The sequence below is a fragment of the Papio anubis genome, chromosome 12 (assembly GCF_008728515.1).
Source record: "Papio anubis isolate 15944 chromosome 12, Panubis1.0, whole genome shotgun sequence".
Classification (NCBI taxonomy): domain Eukaryota; kingdom Metazoa; phylum Chordata; class Mammalia; order Primates; family Cercopithecidae; genus Papio; species Papio anubis.
The window spans coordinates 68189847-68207912 of record NC_044987.1 but is presented as its reverse complement, the minus strand read 5'-3'; the positions used below and the strand labels follow the sequence as shown (position 1 = coordinate 68207912).

Here is an 18066-nt window from a genome sequence, read left to right as displayed (position 1 = left end):
GTTGAGAAACCTCCATGCTGTTTTCCAGAATGACTATACCAATTTATATGCCAATCAGCCTCCACATCCTTTCCAACACTTGTTATCTTTTGTCGTTTTGGTGGTAGCCATTCTAATAGGTGTGAGGTGTTATCTCATTGTAGTTTTAATTTGCATTTCCCTGATGATTAGTGGTGTTGAACATTTTTTTCATATACCTGTTCGCCATTTGTAGGTCTTCTTCTGAAAAATGTCTATTCAGGTCCTTTGTCCATTTTTAATTAAGTTGTTTTCATACTATTGAGTTGATTCCTTATATATTTTGGGTATTAACCCCTTAACAGATCAAGCAGTTTTACATTTTATGTAATGCATTTTACCAACTTTTAAAATATTAAGAACAACTCATATATACTACGTATGTTTTTCACAGTTTGTCTTTTAACTTTGTTTTCCACATACTAAAATTTTTAGTAATTTAATGTAGTGAAGTTTATCAGTCTTTTTCTCTTTTTTTTTTTTTGAGACTGGGTATCACTGTGTCACCCAAGCCAGAGTGAGGTGGCATGATCACAGCTCACTGCAGCCTCGACCTCCTGGGCTCAAGTGATCCTCCCACCTCAGCCTCCTGAGGAACTGGGTCCTTGGGCGCGTGCCACCACAGCTGGCTAATTTTTGTATTTTTTCTGGAAACGGGGTTTTGCCATGTTGCCCAGGCTGGTCTTGAACTCCTGGGCTCAAGTGATCCGCTTGCCTTGGCCTCCCAACGTGTTGGAATTATAGGCATGAGCCACCGCACCCAGCCTTATCTGTCCTTTTTTTTTTTTTTTTTTTTTTTGAGATGGCATCTCCCTCTGTCACCCAGGCTGGAGTACAGTGGGGCGATCTCAGCTCACTGCAACCTCTGCCTCTTGGATTCAAGCAATTCTTCTGCCTCAGCCTCCTGAGTAGCTGGGATTACAGGTGCCTGCCACCACACCCAGATAATTTTTGTATCTTTAGTAGTGATGGGGTTTCACCGTGTGGCCACACTGGTCTCAAACTGCTGACCTCAAGTGACTCGTCCACCTCGGCTTCCCAAACTGCTGGGATTACAGGTATGAGCCACCATGCCCGGCCATAGCAGTCTCTCTTTTTTTTTGGAGACAGTCTCGCTCTGTTGCCTAGGCTGGAATGCAATGGCGTGATCTCAGCTCACTGCAGCCTCCACCTCCTGGGTTCAAGTGATTCTCATGCCTCAGCCGCCTGAGTAGCTGGGATTACAGGCGTCCGCCACCACGCCCACCTAATTTTTGTATTTTTAGTAGAGACAAGGGTTTTACATGTTGGTCAGGCTGGTGTTAAACTCCTGATCTCAGATGAGCCACCCGCATTGGCTTCCCAGAGTGTTGGGATTACAGGTGTGAGCCACCGCACCCAGTCTTAACAGTCTTTTAGAGAATATTTTTCCTGTGGTGTCATTCTTGGAAAGGTCTGCTTTCACCAATATTAGATAAATATCTAGTATATATTCTTCTAGCTCTTTTATGATGCTACTTTTTTTTTTTTTTTTACATTTAAACTTTTTGAATTCTGGCACTCTGAATAAAAACAAAAAGATAAAACATTTAAACCTTTACTCAATCTGGAATTTACTCTATTGTGAAGTAATAATCATTAGTAATAATAGTAATGTATTAATAATCTGTTTGGGTTACTATAAAGGAATACCTGAGGCTGGGTAATTTATAAAGAAAACAGATTTATTTGGCTCGTGGTTCTGCAGGCTATACAAGAATCATGGTACCAGCGTCCACTTCTGGTGAGGGCTTCAAGAAGCTTCCAGTCATGGTGGAAGGCAATGGGGAGCCAGCATGTCATATGGCAAGAGAAGGAACAAGAGAGAGTGGTGGGGTGCGGGGAGTGCCAGGGCTCTTTTAAACAACCAGATCTCACATGAACTCATAGAGTGAGAACACATTCCTTACTGCAAGGACAGCACCCAGGCATTCATGAGGGATGCAATCCCATGATCCAAATACCCCCCAGTAGGTCCAACTCCAACATTGAAGGTCACTTTTTCAACTTGAGATTTGGAGGGAACACACATCCAAACCATATGAAATAGCGAATGTTTTTGAGTGTATACTAGATGCCAGGTACTAATCTAAATGCTTTGCATGTACTGACTTGTTTAATTCTTTCAACAACCTTATGATGTAGGTACTGTTATTTTCCCTGTTAGTATCATTATAAATTGACTTGCTGAAGGTTGCCCAGCTAGTAAGCAGCAAATATAAGATACAGGTTAAGATAGTTGAGTCCCACAGTCCCTGCCCTTATCTACTTTGCTAACTTAATTTTTGCTAAAGAATTGTTCTAATGTCATTTGTTAAGGAATCCATTCTTTCCCCACTGTTTTGAAAATGCCAGCTTTAATCATATGCTAACCAGAGCTCTCTGACTGTTCTGGTGCTAGTGCTACACTGTTTTAATTTGTGTAGATTAGGGACTGTAGTAGTATCTCTTTTTTTCTCTTGAGGTGGAGTCTTGCTCTGTCGCCCAGGCTGGAGTGCGTGCAACTTGGACAGGAAAAAAAAAATGACATAATTTTCATCCATCCCTGATTGAAATTTAATATTTCTTTCTATTTGAATATAGGCAATAAAACACAGTAGTAATGGCAATATCTGTGATTTAGTCACCCATAGAAATCGTGGATATTTCCCTGGATAAACCCTGGGTTAAGAATCTGCTTTACTTTTTTTTTTTTCTTGAGGCCATTTTATTTTTGTGTCAAATACCTAAGCAATACCTGATACTCAGTAGACGCACAATAAATATTAATTTAGAAAACAACTTATTTCAAAATATGCACAAAAGTCAGGAGAACTGATTCAGTATCTTGGCTATTATGATGATAGCCATTGTTCCCATCTGTATAATGAACTCCATATATTCTTTGTCTGCTTTAAATATTATTAACATTTTGCCAATCTTATCTATATCCTCCATTCCTGGACATTATATTATTTACCCAATAATATTTCAGGAAGCATATCTAATAAGAACTTTAAAAATCTATAACCACTCTCTCACATTTAACCAAACCAACAATAATTCCTTAATATCATCTGTTATTAGGCCATATTTAAATGTACTCAGTTGTCTCAATGTTGTCTGGTATTATTTTTTTAAATGGGAAATTGTTGATTTGGGTTATTTGGTCTTATTTGTAAAACTTAAACATTTAAGTCTCATTTAAAGTTGTTCTTGGACATAATTTAAAGTGAGGTATGTGATGGGTAAATTTCTTCAATATGATCAAAGCTCTAAGAGATATTTCTTTTTCACTTGCTCAAAGAGTCTACTCACCTTGTTACATTGGAGGTAAAAATACTTTTTCTGAGAGTTTTATATGCATCTCTGGACTTAATTGTGTCCTCTGCAAAACTGGAAGAAATTTGGATTTGCGTCTTCTCTGCCTGCTGAGTTTTTTCTTTTTCTTATGCTTAAAAATATGAGAATGTCATAGTGGTAGTCTCTGGTTGTCGATTTTGTAAATCTTTTATATTCAGAGCAAATCCTTCTATTGTTTTTAGATAGCATTTTTTCTATTAAACTTTAAATTATAGATTTGAGGCCATTTGTTCAAAGACTTTCATCATTTGCAGGGTGGTTCTCTGAGCTGCATTCCTTCTTGTGCTTGTCATCTTGTGCATTCTTTGAATCTGTTTCTTTTATTGAAAAATGTATTTTTGTATTTTATGTCTTTTTCTGATTAGCTTTTTCTGTAGCATCACTTCTGTTTTTATTGCATCCGTCAATTCATTGATTTAGTATGGACCTTAAGTTTCTATTTCTTTTGCAGCCAGCACTTGCGTAGTCTGTTTCATCGCCTTGAGAATCAATATCAGCCATTCTGTAAATTTGATGACAAATATTTATTGAGGGCTTACTGTGAGGAAGGCATTCCATTACAGGGATTAGCTTTACTTTTCTTTTCTACCGTAAGCTTTTTCTTTGACTGCTTATACTCTTTTCCTATATATTCATTTTTCTCTGTTTACTGATCTTCCTTTCATAGTTTCAAACTATTTTATTTGTATTGTATTTACTGAGATTTGTGACAAGTTCTTTTAAATATACTATTGAGATCCCACTTTAGGTTCGTTATAAAAAGTAAAGGAATTGAGGTATTTTGAATTTTGTGATGGCGACTGTAATTAATGATCACCTAATTATAATCCCCCCATTTTAGGAAGTGACTTTGTATAAGGGAAACGAAATTCCAAATTCCCATTTCATTCTTGTTAAGATTAGCTTGAAGGGAGAGCTTCCCATGATGGGAGAATCGTCTCCACTAGGACGTGGTTTGTACCATGTGAGCGTATCTCTGGAGAGCTGGCTCATTGGTACTAGAGCCTCAGGTAGAGCAGCAGCTGAATGATTGACTCCGGAGAAGTTTCACTGAGTGCTTAGCAAGCGTGAAGCCCTAAGCCAAAGACTATGAAAGACCCAAAAATTCAGAATCCACATGTATATAGTGAACTTTTAATTCTGTGAAAGACATAGACATTTGGGATGAGTGGCAGGAGACAGTGTGTCCATTGGAACTGTGAGCAAGTAGGTGTCCTGCACAGTAAAGCATTGAGGGCTCATCCTGTGGGATAGGAACATGTCTAAGTCACGAGCCTTATCCTCAGAGAGGCCTAAAACACCTACAGCAAAGAGCTAAGGATTAATATCAAAATACAAATGGATCATGGAGTAGCTTAGAAATATTTCAGGCTGCCTCTGGTATAAACAGAATGATGAGGGTTTAGAGGTAGAAGAACTGACTATAAGCAGAAGTGTTTAAGGAGGCTGCATGGAGAACAAGGGGCATCATCTTGGCCCTTGGCAGGTTGGCAGGATTTGACTTGGCACAGAAGAGGGAAGCTGTTTTATGAAACCAGGTTCATTTGTTCCCATCTGTAGGTTCTGCCCCCTCCACAAGCAGCCACATCTTGGCTCACTCCTCCCCTCCTCCCCATCGTGATGACTATGAGCCTTCTCTTGGAGTGTCTGCCCAGTGGGCCCTTCAGCCTGGGCGCTGCTTTGGTTCAGATGATACTGTCTTCCACTTGTCTTCTTCCAAGGATAGATAGTGCCCTGACCTCTGGGGCCAGCAACCTGTGGGGGGATCTTCCTTCCGATGTCACCAACCTTACCAACTTCTTGAGTATTGATTCCTTCATACCATGCTCAGCCTTCTGGCTCCTTGCTACTTACTCTCTCAGCGTAGACACTGTCCCCTCCCCCTTTCCCCGGACATAGGCTTCCAGGTTGCTATTCCATGAGTGTTCATAACAAGCCTCAGCAGTACACTTTAGGCCTTGCTGTCCTTATGCCCTCTGGCACGTCCTTGTCTGTTGCTCTGTGGACCATGGTCTCTGGTCTAGAAACCATCCCCTGCAGTGGGGAATGATACACATGGGGACCTTAGAAGGGCTTGTAGGAGCTGAGGCTGTGGGAATAAAGTGTGGGCCCTGATTCTGAAGGGACTTGATTCAGTCCTGAAGGGAAACCGTGTATTTTTGGTTTTTAGACACTCTGTAATTTATTTAATCAGACCTTTATTGAGTACGTTTAGGTTATCTTCAGTCTCTTTCTGTTAAAATATAACAGTAATTATCCATGAATAAACATAATTTAATGTTAATTTTGATAATGCCACTGTTTTGGTGGGAGAGGCAGATAAGCTAGTAGTCTTCAGACAGGGGATATTTTCTAGATCCTTGACTTTCTGTGTCCCCTTTCCAAAGGCTGATCTGTCTGAGAATACAGTTGCACTCAAGGTGTTTCCTTTCTCAATCACTCTTCTCCCACTTTACAAAAGGAAGACATAGTCATTATTAATCCGGAGTCTTGCTATTTGTGTGCCTGATGTGTGAAAGCCTCCAGATTAACAAGCAAAGGAACAATTAGGAGTACTATTAGGAAAGTGAATGACTGTGAGTAGCAAATCCTTTTCTAAGTCAGATGGTTTCCAATTCTTGCTTTCAACAAAATTGAAGACATTGTCAGTTGCTAGATAATTAAAAATAATTTTTGATTATAGGTCATGACATGATTTTGATTTGTAATTCTAAATATACTGATATTGCTGTATCAAAATTTATTTCACTTCTCCCATTCAAGTACTAACCAGGCCTGATCCTGCTTAACTTTTGAGATCAGACGAGATGGCACATTCAGGGTAGTATGGCTGTAGACTCTCACTTCTGTTTAGTTATTTATATGAACAAAGTTTCTTGGTGCTTACCACTATAAAAATGAAAAATTAATGCATTTTGAATAAAATTTTACTTTTTATGTTTAATAATAGTACCAATTTCTAAACCAATTATGTTTTGATTGTTTGCATATTAACAATAAAGATAATGAAAACCCAATCCAGAAGAAGAATTTTCTTTTCTTTTCTTTTTTTTTTTTAACATTTACAGATTATAGCCAGGTGGCTCACACCTGTAATCTCAACACTTTGGAAAGGCAAGGCAGGAGAATCACTTGAGGCCAGTAATTCGGGACCAGCCTGGGCAACAAAGCAAGACTCTGTTCCTACAAAAATAAAAAATAGAAAGAATTAGCTGGGCAATGTGGTGGGCATCTGTAGTTCTAGCTACTTGGGAGGCTGAGGCAGGAGGATTGCTTGAGCTCAGGAGTTTGAGGCTGCAGTGAGCTATGATTATGCCACTGCACTCCAGCCTGGGTGACACAGCAAGACCCTGCTGGCTCATGCCTGTAATCCTAGCACTTTGGGAGGCCGAGGTGGGTGGATCACGAGGTCAGGAGATCAAGACCGTCCTGGCTAACATGGTGAAACCCCATCTCTACTAAAAATATGAAAAATTAGCCAGGTGTGATGGCAGGTGCCTGTAGTCCCAGTTACTCAGGAGGCTGAGGCAGGAGAATGGCGTGAACCCAGGAGGCGGAGCTTGCAGTGAGCCGTGATTACGCCACTGCACTCCAGCCTGGGCAACAGAGCGAGACCCTGCCTCAAAAAATATATATGTGTGTGTGTGTGTGTGTGTGTGTGTGTGTATATAATAAATAGGATAAAAATTGAGGTTATAATCGTAGCAGAATTTAAAAATTTATGCATTTATATGTATATATGTATAATAATAGATATATTGCAGAGAAATATAGGTTGATCAATAAAAGATTTTGAAGCATAAATATGAGGATAAAATTCTGAAGAGGAAATAAAAGGAAGAGTTAACAAAAAGGCATAGTATAAAATGTATGTTTTTTAAATAGATGATCCACTATGACATTTAGAGTCCATTGGATCATTTAGATTCATTTAAGAGAGTAATGTTGTATTTAATTTAAAAATGTAAATATTTATTTACATAAATAACAAGCCTCAGCTTGTTATTAAGATGAGTGACTCTGGCCGGGCATGGTGACTCACGCCTATAATCCCTGCACTTTGGGAGGCTGAGGCGGGCAAATCACATGAGGTCAGGAGTTCAAGACTAACATAGTGAAACCCCATCTCTACAAAAAATACAAAAATTAGCCAGGCGTGGTGGCATGTGCCTGTAATCCCAGCTACTCAGGAGGCTAAGGCAGGAAAATCACTTGAACCCAGGAGGCGGAGGTTACAGTGAGCCTAGATCACGCCACTGCGCTCCAGCCCGGGCGATAGAGTGAGACTCCATCTCAAAAAAAAGAGAGAGAGAAAAGAAGAGCTACTCTAATTTTGGAGCCAAAATTTGGGATCCTTAGGCCAGTACAGGATTTTTTGTCCTGATTTTTGAATTTGCTTACATGAGAAGCCTTTATAGAGTCCTAAACATTAAATCAAACTCAATGTATGTATTTACTAAATCACCCTTACTGTAAAGAATTTAACTATATAAACTTTTTGTGGTCTCAGGAAAGGTAGCACGCGTGATGCTTTTCTGGTACAGGGAATTACAGGGAATTCTTTGGCTTTCATGATGTCTCCGTCATGAAATAAGTGAAAGACTTGAAATAAGTGCTGTGAGATAAGACTGTGAACAGTCCTGAAAAAAATTGATGACAATTTTTTTCCCATTTGGAACATTTGTTTAGCACAGTGAGAGAGACCTGATGTGGTGTTTGCGCAGGGCAGATTGATTGCACTCCAAGAGGAAACCATAAAGGGTTGAGTCGATACCACACAGAAACACGAGGTGGTGGGATGAGCAGTTTTTCCACATTTTAATATTTTCCATGATGACACTGAAAGCCTTGCCCTTAGAGAACCCTGAGCCATCTAATAATTCATAACTCCAGACTCTTGAGAGGGAGAAATGCAGGTTTATACCATTAAATAGATGTCCTGGGCCTTTCCTAAGAGAGGCTGGAAAGGAATTGAGGGCAGTCATCGGAATGTCACCAGCACAGCAAGGTAAGGGACATTGCACAGCTTTGATTCCTTGGGGAACAATCTCTTATTGATATCAGTATTTCCAGCTCCTGTTTTTAAAAAAGTCTCAGAAAAGCCTATCTTTTTTTGGGAGGACAGGAGAGAATCCTGTCAAGGAAGTAATGAGTCAGCACAGGGGACCTACTATGTGCCGTTCACAACTTGATACTTTGATAAACGGATTGTCTCAGACAGGAGGAAATCATGACTCAGAGAGATTATGTAAATCACTGAAGATCCAGGATTTGAACCTTTGTTCATTTGATTCCAGATTTCTTTCTACTACTTTGTGACGCCTTCTTGTGCTGAAATCATGGAGAATGGGGGATACTCCGGATTGAATTGGGGAACTCATGGTATCCAGCTAACTGGCCTGAAAACCCAAGTACCCTTGATCTGGAGGTGTTTGGGGAGAGGAAGAATGATGGTTAGAACAGAGGAATTGAGGAGAAAGACACCAGGAGTTGCTCGGACTGTCTCCGTTTCATGGAAAGGGAATTTTGTGTCATGGCATCTAGTCTGTGGTGGTGGTTTGGAAGAAGTGGGTCCTGAATTCATCTGCTACCAGTTACCCAATGAAGGAAAATGGGAGAAATGTGGTATATGGGATTTTATAAAACACATTTTTTCTTTTATTTTTGAGACATGGCCTTCCTCTGTCACCTAGGCTGGAGTGCAGTGGTACAGTCATAACTCACTGCAGCCTCGACACTCCAAGCTCAAACAATCCTCCTGCCTCAGCCTCCTGAGTAGCTTGGAATACAGGTGTGTGCCACCATGCCTGGATAATTAAAAAAAATTTTTTTTTGTAGAGATGAGGTCCCATTATGCTGCTCAGGCTGGCCTTGAACTCTCGAGCTCAAGCGATCCTCCAACCTTGGTCTCCCAAAGTGCTGGGATTACAGGCGTGAGGCACCTGGCCTCACAAAACACATTTTGTTTGTTTGTTTGCTTCTTAATTTGGACCAACATAGGAGAAATTTTAAATTTTTTTAGGGAAAGGGACTAAAAACAAAAACCCCAAACCTATTACCATCTTCACAACATGTAAGAAGAGACATTTGCAAACCAAAATAGTAAGTTAAAAACAAAGAAAATGGGCTAACAAGACAGCAAAGAAAGGACCTACTTATCTATTATATAGTAAGGTTAGATTTAAGATGTTTTGAATCATGAAAAATGACAGCATAAGTTTCTTGATATTTGTCAGTTTGGAAATTTTTATTTAGTAGTGCAACATTAAGAGAAGTTTGACTGTAGAGCTTGTTTCATGCTTTTTTGTAAAAATCATAGTTACTGTTGGGAGTCCATTTTGACAGATTTTGATGAAAACAGTATCAACAAGCATTGTAATTTCACTCAATATGGAATATTCTGGTAGATGGCAAGAAGGAGAGTGAGAACAGTTCTTAGGCTTTCAGTTCCGTGGCCAGGCCAGGAAGAAAGCCGGAGTAGCAGCTACTGTATGTGACTGGTGAGGGCTGCAGGAAGGGGCTGCAAGGACTTGTCTGCCCATGCTTTCTATATGGGGTGGGGCTAGAGGCTGCATAGCACCCTTCTTGCCCAATATGAAATAAGTAGGAGTCTATTTGAGAGGGATGCTGTGGATGGTAAAAACTTTCATCATGGCCTGGACTGATATTTAGGAGAGTCCCTCTTGTAAAGGAATTATCCTGTTTGGTTCTCCAAAAAGAGATCTACAGGAGAAGGCACAGACAAAGGCCCCATTATTTTCTCCAGGGCAGCTGTTCATTGCGCTGGTGCTGGGAGGGGTGTGGGAAGCTTGCCGGACTCAGGCCTAGGTGCTCAGATGTGGGAGTGTTCCTGCTGTTCAGCCCCATTATTTTCTTCTGAGCCTTTCTTGTGGGGACTTTTTGCAAACTGCATTTTCCTCCAAGCAGCAGAATCTTAGCTTCACCTTTTTTGTGGTCTTGGTGCCCTGGAATTTTGGTGAATGCTGAGTGCCTGGGAACAGAAAAGCCTGAAAGCACCTTGGGAACTCCCCAAGTCCCCTCTCTTTTGTCCAAGAGAGTGCCTACCTCTGCCTTTCCAGGGGCCATGCTGGGGGAAGTGTGTGTGTTGGCCTCTCTGGAGAAGGGCATGTTAGCTTCCCTGGCCTGTTTACATTAGTCTCATCCTCGCTGCCCTTGATTACAAATGAGGCATTGGGCGGGGGATTTCCCTGCTTCCAGGGAGGTCACTCCTTCCTTTTATCTGTGCTCTCAATTTTTCCACCTGGGGAAGAGCTGCCTTGAAAAAAACAAAAAACAAAAAACAAAAAACAAAAACAAAACAAAAAAAACCCAAAAAACCAAAACTCCCCTTAGCTTAACTCCTTGTCTCATAGACTGCCCAGTAAGTGGATCAGTTCATAATGAGGAAGCAATTCATCTGTCTCCTGAAATTCCCTTCCCCTGGGTTCTCTTAGGCCTTTTCTCATCCTACTGTCTCTGCTGTAGTTGTCAGCGCTCCTTCCTAAGAAAACGAACAGTCTTCCCAGCCCAGAGTCTGGTCTGCTTCTGGGCGCTTCTTGAGCTGAGTGTTGATGCAAGGGTTCCTGGACCTTAGGAATGTGTGCCCTGGCACTTTGAGTAGAATGGAAACCCTTTGAGGTTAAGAGCTCCAAGTTTTTTCCTTCCCTCTTCCCCACTCTGTATGTAATGTCTGTGAGAGGAAGGAGGGGTCACTGGGGAGGGTGACCACTGGTGGCCCAGTTTGCTGATGTGGTCACCTCAGAAGGAGGGAAAGCCTGTTGCCCTAAGCATGGGTAAAAAGTTGGCCTCAGACCTCTTTGCTCTTCTGTGGAACCCCCCTGCCCACCTTTTCTTGTTCCGTTGAACAGTCTTGTTATCAGAGCCTCTGAGAGAACTGAGGGATCCTATTTGAAGCTCTTTCTTAAAGGTTACTGGAAAGTATAAGTGAATTTTACTTGGTGGTAACAACCTTTCCACTCTTTTCACAGATTTCACACCCTTTGGAGAGTTTCTTTCTTGGATAATTCAGGTAGGTTTTTACGTTTTGTTTTTTAAATCAGTGGACCTATTTCCGTACAGTGACTTCTTCAATTCCCCCTGCAAAGATCCTTGTTCGGGTCCCTTGAATTTCCTCCCAGTTCCACTGATGATGCTTCTGGTTTCCTAGGGCTTCCATCTCACTCCCACAGATTCCTGTCTACCTTATCATGTCTCAAGCTTTATTTCAGCTTCTATTAGGCCAAATTAGTATCCATTCTCTCTCTTTCTTCCTCCTCTTTTCTTCACTGGAAAGTTAATGTTTTGCCTTTGGGCTTTTCTTTCTAAGCTAGGTTTCAGTTCAGACCTTGGTGCTGTTCCTGTGTTATATTACTTCAGCATACATCTGTGTTGTAGGCCTAAGAGTGGTCAGTGCTTCTATGTTGCTATGAGATTTTAGCTCCTTATCCTTTTGATCAAGCTTTGTCTTGGTGAACGCTTTTTGTATCCTTTAAGAATTCCTTTCTCGCCCCAAGGTCATGAAGATAGTCCTCCTAAGTTTTCCGTAAATGCTTTCCCTCTTAGATAATATTCTCATTTAGACCTACAATCCTATCTTTAGATCTCAACCACTTTTTAAACTCGAATTCCTTTGTTCCCAGCTTGTCCTCAGTTTAGGATTGCATTTTTCCTCTTTTGTTACCCATCTGCTGGCCTTTGCAGTGGTCTCTTCGGTTTCCCTCTGTGCTGTGCCTACCCAACTCCCACAGTTTTCCTCTCTGGCGTAGGTCACAGAGGAAATATTTAGTTAGTCCCTGCCAAACATTCTGGTTGTGTTGTTTTGCTTAAAAAGACATGCAGTAAACTGTTTTGATTCTTGGTCTTAGTGCTGTAGGGCAGATGTTTCTCCTATAACGGAGGTGTTGTGGTCAGTTGGAAGGAGTGGTGGACGCGAGTTCGGAGAATTGGATTCTAATCCCTGCAGTGTTACTAGTTTGTGGTGGGATCTTGCACAAGGCACATTTATATGTCTGAATTTTCTTTTGTTAGAGGGGACCTTATTTCATGATGAAGAAGATAGGACTCTCTGGGTATGAGATGGGAATCCAAAGAGTAAGCCTGGAAGATCCAGGAGAGACTAGACAGGCAAGAGGCAGAGAACCATTACCGTGAGCATCCTTAGTGGAATTGGAAGAGAATTCAGATGACTCCAAACAGATAAAAGTAATATATGTAGTCACTTTGAAAAAGTATAAAACATAGTAAGAAAAACTGATGGAAATTCTCTGACAAGGATCACTTCAGGAGATAACTGCCTATCTATCCCTCAGCGTGCTGCGGGTCCACACCTGTTTGCTGTCACCCTTGGGATGTGGGAGGCTTGGCCTTCTGCGGGTTCAGTTCCAGAATTCTTCCTCCCACCTTCCACCTCCTTCATAAACTCAGGAATATTTGAAACTCAGCCCAGATCTTCACCTGGCTTGGATTTCTCCATCATGTGGAGATTGGTCTTTGGAAGTTGTAGCTTCCAGAGACCTTCGCTATTTGCTAACATGTCCAAGCTCTACATTTATTGATTGTTGGTTCTGTACATGGCTATGTTCAAATTCTTGTGTCCTGAGGATGGTATGATTTGGTTCCAGTAAGGAAGGGGAGGGTATTTGGGGGACCCTGTCATCAAGAACTAAGAAATAAAGGGAAACGGCTGGGCGCAGTGGCTCACGCCTTTAATCCCAGCACTTTGGGAGGCTGAGGTGAGCAGATCATGAGGTTGGGAGTTCGAGACCAGCCTAGCCAACAGAGTGACACCCCATCTCTACTAAAAATACAAAAATTAGCCAGGCATGGTGGCGGGCGCCTGTAGTCCCAGCTACTCGGGAGGCTGAGGCAGGAGAATCACTTGTACCTGGGAGGTGGAGGTTGTGGTGAGCCCAGATCGCGCCACTGCACTCCAGCCTGGGCAACAGAGCGAGACTCCATCTCAAAAAGAAAAAGAAATAAAGGGAAACAACTGAGTAGGTGCCCTTTTGGTGTTCCTGAGAGGCAGGCCTTTGAAGAAGAAATAAAATGGTTTAACTTCTGTCTATGTAATCCCCAGCCTTCCTCCCCAAATACACATACTCAGATAGGCAGAGCTACATTTCTTCCTTATCCCTGTACCCTTCTGAAATGACTGAGATTTAATCAGATCTTGCATAGTTTAGACTTTTTTGTTGTTGTTCCAGTGAAAGATTTGCATTGGCTTCTTCCAGTACAGAATGAGTTGGACAAAGACAGTCTCCAAAGTATTTTGCTGCTCTGTGGTCCTTTGTAAAGCAAAAATTCTCCTAAAGAAGTACTGAGGGCTGGACACGGTGGCCCATGCCTGTAATCCCAGCACTTTGAGAGGCTAAGGTGGACAGATCATTTGATCCCAGGAGTTCGAGACCAGCCTGGACAACATGGTGAAACCCCAGCTCTGTAAGAAATGTAAAAATTAGCCAGGTTTGGTGGTGTGTGCCTATAGTCCCATCCACTGGGGAGGCTGGCCAGGTTTGGTGGTGTGTGCCTATAGTCTCATCCACTGGGGAGGCTGAAGTGGGAGGACCACCTGAGCCCAGGGAGGTCGAGACTGCAGTGAGCTAAGATTGTGCCACTGCACTCCAGCCTGGGTGACAGAGTGAGACCCTGTCTCAAAAACAACAGCAAAGTAGCCAGGCGCGGTGGCTCACACCTGTAATCCAGCACTTTGGGAGGCCGAAGTGGGTGGATCATGAGGTCAGGAGTTTGAGACCAGGCTGGCCAACATGGTGAAACTTCATCTCTACTAAAAATACAAAAATTAGCCAGGTATGGTGTCGCATGCCTGTAATCCCAGCTACTTGGGAGGCTGAGACCGGAGAATTGTTTGAACCCAGAGGGTGGAGGTTGCAGTGAACCGAGATTGCACCACTGCACTCCAGCCTGGGCAACAGAGCAAGACTCCGTCTGAGGAAAAAAAAAAAAAAAGAAGAAGTACAGAAGGATGCTTGTCTTTTCAGAGTTAGTGATGAGGATGAAGATCCATGCTCACCGTTGCTGTGCCCAACCCTGGGAGGCTCTCAGGCTGCTGAAACTTGCTAGAGAAAGTTTTGGAGCTAAGTAGAATAGTTCTGGGCAGAAGAGTTCCATAATTGATTCCGTATACTTTCAAGTAGGAGTTCTCTGTTATTTTGCAATTCTTTATTTATCTTTGAGCCCCTGTGATACTCACCATGGTTTTTTGTTGTTGTTGTTTTTTTGTTTTTGTTTTTTTTTTTTTTTTTGAGACAGAGGCTGCTCTGTTGCCCAGGCTGAAGTGCAGTAGCGTGATCTTGGCTCACTGCAAGCTCCACCTCCCGGGTTCACACTATTCTCCTGCCTCAGCCTCCCGAGTAGCTGGGACTACAGGTTCCCAGCTAATTTTTGTATTTTTACTAGAGACGGGGCTTCACCGTGTTAGCCAGGCTGGTCTCCAAATCCTGACCTCCTGATCCGCCAACCTTGGCCTCCCAAAGTGCTGCGATTACAGGCGTGAGCCACTGCGCCCGGCCCTATATTCACCATGTTTTTATGTATTCCATAAGCCCTAACTCCATTGTGACCTGCATCCCCGATGAGGATGCCTCCTACTTTCCTGAGACTGTTAGAGCTAGGTGACATAGAACTCTGGGGTAGTTTCTTTTCTTTAGATAGATCGGTACTCCCAGCCAGCCAGCTTGGGAGAACAGGCAGTGAGCATTCCCCATAGGCTCTGTAGATGTGTTCCTTATGAATGTCAACAATGTCTGGTTGAACTAATAGTTTGATCTGGGGCTGGATAAGAGTTGTGAGCCTGTGTCTGGCATTTGGTATTTTCCCCCATTCTTTGATCTTCAGTTGTCTTAGGCAGGTGACCCAACTGGTGTCTGTCACATAATATCCAGTGTGTCCTCCCTGGCACTGCAATTCTTAGTACTCACGAACCGGTTGGCTTCTGTATCTCTCACCAATCACAGGTAATTGAGGTCTCCCTCAGGTAAGTGTTCTTCAGATCCTACTCACATCCTCTTTAATCCTCATCTTTCCTTCTCTTTCTGTACTTACAATTTTGCTTAATTGCCTCAGGAAACACCCTCCTTATCCCCTTTCCTCTTTGCCTGTGGGATAAACGCTAGCTTTGATGATAGCTGGTAAAAGTGTGAAACCAAGAATACTTCTGAAAGGACAGTCAGACATTTGGGAATGAAAGTAGATGGTTTGAAGAATCAGTGCCATCACTATTGTTCTTGAGAATGCTTTTAAAAATCCTTCCAGATATCCATCTTTTAATTAACCTCTCCTTCTTCCAGGACCACAGTTTGAAATATGTAAAAATTATTTATTTATTTTTTGAGTCAGAGTCTTGTTGTGTTACCCAGGTTAGAGTGTGGTGGCGCGATCTCAGCTCACTGCAACCTCTGCTTCTGGGCTCAAGTAATTCTCCCACCTCAGCCTCCCAAGTAGCTGGGACCACAGGCACGTACCACCACGCCCAACTAATTTTTGTTTTTTTGTAGAGATGGATTTTGCCATGTTGCCCAGACTGGTCTTGAACTCCTGGGCTCAATTGATCTGCCCACCTCAGCCTCCCAAAGTGCTGGAGTTATAAGTGTGAGCCACTGTGCCTGGCCAAAAATGATTTAATTTTATTCCTCTTACATTTTGTTTTATTGCTAGTATTTACAGAGGTATTGTTTTGTGTCTTTATTATGTATAAACAGTATTTCAGCCATGTTGTTCATTAATGAGCTTGTCTGCACATCTGGCTACCATGTCTGGTGTTGTTTCTGTGGAAAACTGTCTTCAACCTGTAAAGGGCGACTGCCTGAGAAAGGAGCTTTTAGTGAAAACACAGTCTGTTCATCCTCTGGCCCCTGCTGGTGATGTTGCTCTAGAAGAGACTGACTCTATTCCCATCATATGAAGAGGAAGAAAAGTGCTTCCAAGGGCTGTCCGAAGCTAGGTCTGTTCTCTTTAGTCTCTAGACTAGAGGAGCTGGAATGTGCCATGCCTAACTTTGCCTAAGCTCTTTTCTTTTTCGCACTATGTATCACACTGGGAAATACTAAAGCTTAACACCCAATGAAGTGTTCCACCACTTTGAAAATCATGATGTAATTATGACAGGATCACATTCTTTAAACATACTGTTTAGTGGGGTTAGTGGAATTGTCTCCTCTGATTTTTGACGAGGAAATAATACATTCTTGTTGCGATGCCGTATCAGGCCTTAGGATGGAAAGCGTCTAATTTAAAGCTACGGACCTTTCCTGTAGAATGCATATGCTGCTAATCTACGAAAACTACGAAAACTGAAGAGGTCCCAGTGCACTGTGTGTAAACTGCAGCATCTCCTTGTGGAATGAACAGTTCAGGAAAATGGAATGACTTTCCAAACTGTACTAGGTTCCAGGTGACTGAAAATTTCCCGTGAGGGTGGGAAAGCTTATCCAGATGTTCTTGCTTGGGGATCAGTGTGTGTCATCCCATTCCAAAGAAGTACAGTCACAGCTGATTTTATCTTTGTCCTTTCTGTGGTGCCCAGGGATGCTCTTTTTGAGTTCATCTTTGGTCTTGTCTCTCTGAGAAAAGCAGCATGCATTTTGATCCAGGTTTAAACAGTTAAAATCTGTGGCCACAGGGTAAGGTGAAACTAATGGCTCTAAGTAGCCAACTTTTTACCTTTGCTTCATTGGCACCAGGCTGTGAGTAACTGAACTAACCAGCTGCAGACCCTTATTATGCAATTTTGAGGTGAGGATGGGTGAAATCCTAGGGGCTGGGAGACAGACATGTTTGGCTACCAGAGAGATGACATCAGTTCATTTACTGGTGCTATGGAGAAAGGGGAGATTCCAGGTGCTTAGCCTTCTTCCTGCATGTGGGGGTGTCCAGAGCCACCCTTAATCCTATTAGCAGCCAAGGCCTTTGCTTGGGAAAAACCGTATTTAACTCTGTGTCTATGTGTTGACATAGGGACATGAAGTTGGAAGGGGTCTTGTATCTTTGGCTTCCCGAACAAAGCTTTGAAGAACAAACAGACATGTGTCTCTATGTGTCTCTGTGTGTATTTGGAGGAAGCACAGGCTTCTGGGAGCTGTGGTACTAACAGTAGGACTGGAAAAAGCCTTATGACCTCTGAAGCATGACTGAGGGAATCGAGCTGGGAGGCATTGGAGCCCATCTGCTCACCAGCTTTGTTGGCCTGTCGGATGTTGGGCTCCCCCTCCGGTTCTTCCCTCCTCCCTCAAGATGTGTTAGAAAATGAAGCCTGCTGCCTGGAAAGCAGGTGACACCACAGCTTATGCTAAGAGGATCCAACGTCACATCCGCGGACCTGCCTCGGCCTCCCTGTGACTGGATTGCTGTGGGTCTCCCTAAGACCCTTGCTCACACTCAAGTGCAGCTGCTGCTTACTGCAAGCCGTCTGGGGCCAGCCCAGGCTTGTTCTGTCGGGGCCTTTCCCCACCACTGTGTTCTCGCCTCCTGTGGGCTTTCACATACGAGGGCCTTACCATCCCTGAGTTGCCAAAGTCCTTGTTCTGAGAACCCAGTGCCTCCCCTTCAGGGCCCAGGAAGCTGTGGGTGAGCTCTTGGTTTCCTTCTCAGCCGGACACTTCTGGGAAACGATCTGCATTCCTTTCTGCCCAACTCTGCCTCTGGGGCTGTGTGGGGTGTGGCTGCCTCATGCCT

The 18066-nt window shown here is 42.8% G+C and overlaps 1 protein-coding gene across 2 annotated transcripts in view; it reads left to right on the top strand.

The window, feature by feature from the left end:
* Window positions 1–18066, top strand: part of DENND2B (DENN domain containing 2B) — a 176296-nt gene that overhangs the window by 19970 nt on the left and 138260 nt on the right. Inside the window, exon 2 of one of the 2 annotated variants that reach the window (XM_009186646.3) lies at window positions 11367–11407. The exons of the other annotated variant lie outside the window; for it this stretch is intronic. The gene's annotated coding sequence lies outside the window, so the exon portion shown is untranslated. The remainder of the gene's footprint in view (window positions 1–11366; window positions 11408–18066) is intronic. 2 annotated transcript variants of the gene reach the window in all.